General features: G+C 56.5%; 1 protein-coding gene across 2 annotated transcripts in view; it reads left to right on the top strand.

The window, feature by feature from the left end:
* Positions 1–2,085: 2,085 nt before the first annotated feature.
* SEMA3F (sema domain, immunoglobulin domain (Ig), short basic domain, secreted, (semaphorin) 3F) overlaps positions 2,086–7,021 on the top strand; it is a 33,294-nt gene continuing 28,358 nt past the window's right edge. Inside the window, exon 1 of one of the 2 annotated variants that reach the window (XM_010851832.1) lies at positions 2,086–2,274. The gene's annotated coding sequence lies outside the window, so the exon portion shown is untranslated. The remainder of the gene's footprint in view (positions 2,275–7,021) is intronic. The other variant, XM_010851833.1, reaches the window with a different exon arrangement.

Here is a 7,021-nt window from a genome sequence, read left to right as displayed (position 1 = left end):
ATTCCTGGATGCAGGTTCAGAGGCCAGGTAAGGCCAAGGGGTCCACTCCACCCAGTTATGTTCAGAAATTAAACCCTCACAGGACAGGATGGCACCCTGTCCCAGGGCAGGGGGCGTAGGCTTGGCTTCACTGCCCTGCCAACCACACGCGGAGCAGGGAGGTTCATCATTCTGGATGGAGTGCTTAGCAGGCACTAGGTTGGCCAGGGCAGTCCCAGCTCCCCACTGCCTGGCATCCGCCCTGCTACCTGATACTCCTCTAAGGCAAGAGGCCATGAGCTGTAATGGGGAGATTCTCTGCATGGAGCCTTCCTCCTTGGCCAGTCCCAATGCTGCTGTGCCCCAGATGCCTTACAGCCTAGAATAGGCGATGGCACTGGCCAAGATCCTCCATTTCCTGGCTCCTGAGGGATGGAGACCCAGATGGGATACTCTGGCCTTAGATCTCTGGTCTGAGGCTAAGGACAGTGGCCTCGTATTGAATCCAGGCTAAGGGAGGAGGACCAGGATGGCAGGGTGCCCAGGGTCTGCCCACCAGCCCCTCCCACTTCGGGGGGTTGCCTTATCTGGGCCCCATTTCCCTGCTGGCAACGAGGGACCAGGGGAGGCCATGCCGCGGCTGTCACGGAAGGGACATTCCCCAGTCATTTGGAACTAAGTAAGTCCAGATCTCGGCTTGCAGGCCTGGCTGCAGGACCCTCCCTGGGCCCCCCTCCCCCAGGACTGTGGCCACACAGACACATGGAAGGGGTGTGTGCAGCAGATGTGGGCCTGGGAGGCAGCCAGAAGCCCACAGGATCAGAGCCCAGCGGACTTAGCTTGGTTGGGGGCCTGCCCTGGTCTCCCCTAGCTCTGAGACACACCTCTGCCTGAAGGACTATGCCTGCCCCTGGCCGGGGTAGGTGGGGGGGCACTCACAACTAGATTTTCCCTGTCTTTAAAGCCAAGGCAAAGTTGACCTTGAGTCTCTGGGGCCGTAGCTGGAGACATTCTCTCCTCAGGCCCTCTCTTCCGTGGAGGAAGAAGCAGCACATGGGCATCCATCCCTGCCCTGTCCACAGCTCCAGGGAGTGGGAGCAGAGGCCCAAAGATCAGGGTAGGAAGCAGCGCCCAGCCCCTGGCCAGAGTGCAGAGGGGCCCTGGGCAGAGCCCTTCTCTCATTCCGTGAGGATGCTATATCCCAGTCTGTGTTCTGGGTGCTGGGGAAAAAGCAAATAGAACAGTTCCTGCCCTCTTGATGCTGATAGTCTACCAGGGGTAGAGAAATGGACAATAAACAATAAGAAAAAAAAAAGAAATAAAGGAGGAGAAAAAGAGAGGAAGGGAAGGCAAAGTCAAGCGCATTGGGGTGGTGGTGACAGATACTACTTGTGACAGGGACTATCTGAACAAAAATCTGAAGGAGGTAAGGGGCTGGCAGGGGGATGCCTGCAGGAAGATCATCCAGGTTAAGTCAGTTCAGTCGCTTAGTCGTGTCCAACTCTTTGCAACCCCATGAATCGCAGCACACTAGTCTTCCCCCGTCCATCACCAGCTCCCGGAGTTTACTCAAACTCATGTCCATCGCATCGGTGATGCCATCCAACCATCTCATCTTCTGTCATCCCCTTCTCCTCTCGTCTTCAATCTCCCAGCATCAGGGTCTTTTCCATTAAGTCGGTTTTTTGCATCAGGTGGACAAAGTATTGGAGTTTCAGCTTCAGCATCTGTCCTTCCAGTGAATATTCAGGACTGATTTCCTTTAGGATGGACTGGTTGGATCACCTTGCAGTCCAAGGGACTCTCAAGAGTCTTCTTCAACACCACAGTTCAAGAGCATCTATTCTTCAGCACTCAGCTTTCTTTATAGTCCAACTCTCATATCCATACATGACTATTGGAAAAGCCATAGCTCTGACTAGACGGACCTTTGTTGGTTAAGAGAACAGTCATTGAAGTGTGCCTGGTGTGAGAGGAAGAGAGAGAGGAGGCTGTAGCCAAGAGCAGGAGGACGTGAGTCAGATGAGGAGGGGGGCTGGGGAGACAGCCACTGCAAGGACTTGGCTTTGACTCTCAAGGAAGTAGGAGCCATTGAGAACTTTGGTCAAAAGAGAGACAGGCCCTGACTTCCATTTTAACAGGGCTTCTCCGAATCCTGGCTGGTTAGCAGGAGGCAAGAGCAGAAGCAGGGAGCCCAGAAAGCAGGCTCCTGTCCCTGTCAGGCGAGAAACGAGATTGGCCGCGGAGGTGGTGGCTGCAGAGGCGATGACTGCGGAGCTGGCGGCCAGGGAGAAGGTAGGAAGTGGTCACCTGACATTTTGTATATTTTAAAGGTGAAGTTGAAAGGTCTAGATGGAGATGTGAGAGTCCAGGCTGATTCGAAGACTTTTTGGCCTGAGCAGCTGGAAGGATAGGACTGTCTCAACTGAGCTGAGCAAAACCAAGGAGTGGCTCCAGATCCAAGGTTTTTGCAGCCACACTCCACAGCCCCCACCTCTACCCAGTGGTGGGGGCTGCCCAACCGTAAATGATCCTGGGCCCAGCCACCCAGAAAAAAGGCCTGCACCATGGGGGCAGGGGAAATGCAGAATTTCCATCTCAGTTCTTAGTAAAGATTCTTTTCTGGAGCAGATAAGGATTGAGCTCTAGGCCCAGGACCTGGGCTCCCCAGCAAGGGCTGGGCAGGCCCGAGTGGGTAAGGGATGGCTGTCTGGCCTCTATCTAAACAGGATATGCTCAGGCTGGCTGATGGTCATGGGTCACTTGGCAGCCAGTCAAGCTTAGGCTCACCCGACTCCCACCTCCCTCAATATACAAACACACACACAGAGTAATACAAACATGGGATGAGATGAGTATGGGCAACTCAGATCCCATGACTCCCTCTTTTGTTCACTCTGAATGCACACGAGAAGCAGCGGCTGATGAGTCTGTGTGGGGCCCAGCCAGAACACAGAGAGACCTGGGTGTCTCGGTCTCTGGATGGACTTGCAGGACCCCTAGGGTCTAAAAAACCTTCTGACCCAAACATTAGGACTGGCTTCCTGGGAGGTCATGTCTTCCCAGAGGCCTACCGGATCTAGGAGGAAATAGGAAAGGCATTCCAGCACAGGGGATCAGCATGTGCGAAGACCCAGAGATGAGAGCGAGGGCAGAACTCTTCAAAGAGGCCTGGGAGGCCTGCAGGGCTCCAGAATGGAAGGGGAGGATGAAGCTGCCTCAAGAAGGGAGCCTGGCCCCTGTGCAGAAAGGGACAGTGTGTGGAGGGTGATGGAGGTGGCCACAGGCTCTGGGCTAGAGGAAACACAGGGCTTACACTGGTACTGAAGAGCATTCCTAGCAGAGGGGACAACAGCAGAAAAGGCCTAGAGGCAGCTTTGGGGAGCAGCCAGGGAGGTGGGTCGTTCCAGCTTTTGATCGGCTCGGAGCCAGCCCCTGGGGCAGGCTGGGCAGAAGGCTGAGCCAGGCGTGGGTGACTCCTCACCGCCCGCCCCCTTCCCGGTGCAGCAAGCAAGGCCTTGTACCCCCTCCTGGGGGCCCCCTTTCCATCACTCCCCCTCTCTGGGATCCAGTTCCGGGCGGGTGGGGGCTGGGCCAGAAAGCAGGCAGCGCCTGGGGCAGAGGAGATGAGAAAACCAGAAAGTGGGGAAACCTGAGCCAGCAACGCTAGGGCTGGGCGGGCCAAGGCTTGCTCAGCCGGCTAGGCCCGGGAAACAGGTTCCCCGGAGACACAGGCAGAGGAGAGAGTGATGGTTTAGTGGGCCACCTTCGTGGAGGGGGCACGGCCGGTCCCTGAGGCCCAGGCCTGCCTTGTCCAGCCTTCCAGATGCAGAGACCAAGAGGGCAAGTTTTCTCAAGTTTACCCACAGTGGAGGCCAGATAGAGGCAAATAGTGTAGACAGAGGTTAGACAGGCAGCAGGAGGCCTAGGGCTGCACTTCAGCCCCCAACAGCACAGCCTGGAAGAGCAAGAAGGAAACTAAACAGGCATGAGCACTGCCAGAAACAAAGTCTGGGCCAGGCTGAAGGCTGGGGGTGTCTGGGGGAGACCTTCAAAGCTCTCCTGCCTGTTACCAGCACTATCCCCATGGGTGGCGACTGGGATAAAGGGGGCCAATTCTTTCTCATTTGTAGCCCTCACTATCAGGCTCTGTGGGACCTCAGGAGCTCTGGGAAGCTGAGCCCAAGGCTGAACAGCCAGGATGTCACCCCAAGGGCCTGTCCTCATGTAGGAAGGGAGAGGGCACTGCTCCAGGATGGGAACCCCAGAGAATCGGTCAAGGTGGGGAACCAGACCCGGCTTAACCATCTCTGAACTTCCTACCACCTTGCATGTCCAGACCGGCACTAGTATGGGCCATAGGGACTGGGCATGCCTGGGGTCTGGGTGTCCACAGAGGAAGGAGGGACAGAGGCCAGGCAAGGGTCAGCCTGACCTGGCCTCTGTTCAGGTGGCCCCACGGGGCATCCTGGGTGGCTCTCAGGTAGAGCTGGCACAGCTGAGTAGCACTGAGACAGAAAGACAGAAGGACTCAGGGTGGCTGTGAGAGTGTCGGGTTGGGGCAGCCAGTCCAGAGGAGCTGGGTAGCAGGCAGGGAGTTGGCTCCTGGCCTCTTGGCTCATGTTCCCTCTTGGATCTGGTGTTACAGGGATTTGCCCTCTTATTCATTCAATAAAGATTTATTGAACTCCCTAAGTGCCACGTATGGCTCTAGCACTCATTGCCAGCCCCCGCAGCACTGGTCTGCAGGCCCTTGGCTCCATGTGGGCCCCATGGCCTGGCCCTTTCCTCCTGGAGCCTTCCCGTAGCTCTGGAAAATGCTGCTTTTCTCACACCACAGCTGGTGGTTACAGGCCTCACTCCGCTTCTCCCAGTCTCCTCTTCCTCAGCTGTACAATGGGGCAGCAGGACTTGCTTCTCAGTGGGATTGTGAATGGCATGCAGGACTTCCTGGTCGGGCATCAGGCTGGTTTCAAGGAGTCCCCTGAAATTGGAGACAAAATCACCGTAGGCTACAATGTTCCTCCCAATAATACATATTATATATATAATAACATATATAGTGATGCAAAGTGCTCATCCCAGCATGATACACAACAGGACAAGGGTGCAGTATAGATTCATTCCTGCAACTATAATTGTTTTGATTTCTATTGATTATTCAACCTTCTCACAGTGATTACAAGAGAACTGGCATCATTCCACTATGTGTAGCCAAGCCTAGCTCCAACTCTTTTCTCTTCTGCTGTCCCTTTCCTCCGACACCACTGCCACCAAAGGCCTCCGTGTGCTGAGAGGCCTGTGTGTGTGTCTGAGAGGTGTTTCACGGATAAATCAGCTGAGTCTCTTTCCTTCCCAACCCAGCACCCTGGAGTCGTTTTTGCCAAGTCCCCACAGGTCTGCTTTAATGACCAGGATGATGATCATGCTGGTAGTGGTGACAGAGGTGGCCAGGGAGCTCCGGGGTGGTGGTGGAAGTGATGGCTTTGGAAACCCTCAGCAATGACGGTGGCATAGGCTGCACTGGTAATGGTGGTGCAGTGGCAGTGACCTCAAGGGTGACCCTCATACAGAGAAGGGGGAAATGAGGAGGAATGATTGACACGGTGTTTTTAAATGAGGCATGATGGTGAGAGATGCACAGGCGCTGTCACTCCAGCCACTGTATCTGCAGGCTGGTGTTTGCTCACATCCAGTGGCCAGCCTCCGCTTGGAGCATGCGAACCAGCAGTCCAAGTGTAAGTCTGAGTCAGGAGACCCTCAGCAGGATCCCTAACATACCTAACAACCTACATTTGCAGTCAACCAGCCAATAGGTCAGAGTGAGAGATGTCTTGAGTGGGGGGTTAGCCAGGAAGAGAAAGGAGAGGAGGAAGAGAGAAAGGCGAAGAGAGTGAGGAGGAAGCAGACAAGGAAAAATAGGGGGAGAGGAAGGAGGGGAAAACGGCTTCCCTGGTGGCTCAGATGGTGAAGAATCTATCTGCCTGCAATGCGGGTAGACCTGGGTTCTATCCCTGGGTCAAGAAGATCCCCTGGAGAAGGGAAAGGCAACCTACTCCAGTATTCTTGCCTGGACAATCTCATGGACAGAGAAACCTGGCGGGCTATGGGCTACAGTCCACGGGGTCACAAAGAGTGGGACAGGACTAAACACACACAAGGAGCGGGGAAGGGAGGGGAAAAGAAAGAATAGAAAAGAGAGGAAAAAGGGGAGGGAATAGGAGAAGAAGGACAAGGGAGAGGACAAAGAGGCCCATGCCCATTGGGACCTTGGCAAAGTGCATGGGGCAGGGCTGAGTCTGTGGTCCTGGCTGGTGAGGCCATGGCCTTGGCCATCGCGTTAGGTTGGGTGGAAGGTCCCTTCCTGGCATCAAGGTGGGCCCAAAGCTCAGTTGCAGAGCCCTAAAGTCTGCAGCCCTCAGGAATCCACTTGAAAGCAAATGTCGCTTTCAGGAACCCCTAGCTGGCTTCTCTGGGATGTGGAAATATAAGGGGTGGGTCCGTGGAGCTACTGGCTTGAAATAGGGCTGGCTGCTGGGGAGATCACAGGGAGCCCTAGAGCTGTTGGATGGAGCTGTAGGGCTGACCTGGCCTGGGCTGGAGGCGGAGGACAGGTCCTGCAGTGTCAGCCGTCCCAGGGGCTGCACTGCCACCTGCTGAGCGGCCCAGGCAGTCCTGGGTCCTAAGCTGCGGGGCTCACGCGAGGCCAGGCGTGGCGGGCAGCGAGTGGGAAGGACGGACACGGCAGGGGGTGCGCAGGTGAGCGCAGCCTCTTGCTCTCTGGCGCGCCTGCCCTTCCCGCCAGGGAGTTGAGTGCCCGGGTAAACACCAGGCGCGGTGTGCGCGGTGTATCCACGGAGAGACAAAGCCGGGGCGGGGCGGGGGCGCCGCCCGCGAAGCCAGGGCGGGGGCGCGGGGTGCAGGTTAGCCTTACCGGGCGCGGGCTGCCCCACAGCCTGGGATCACCGAGCCCACCCTGCGGACAGGTGGAGCGGGGGCGGGACGGCGGCCGGGCGGGTCCCGCCCTGGGGGTGGGGCCGGG

The sequence above is a fragment of the Bison bison genome, unplaced genomic scaffold (genome assembly GCF_000754665.1).
Source record: "Bison bison bison isolate TAMUID 2011002044 unplaced genomic scaffold, Bison_UMD1.0 scf7180017864304, whole genome shotgun sequence".
Taxonomy (NCBI): domain Eukaryota; kingdom Metazoa; phylum Chordata; class Mammalia; order Artiodactyla; family Bovidae; genus Bison; species Bison bison.
The sequence above is the reverse complement of the archived record's forward strand: the minus strand, read 5'-3'. Positions and strand labels throughout refer to the sequence as shown.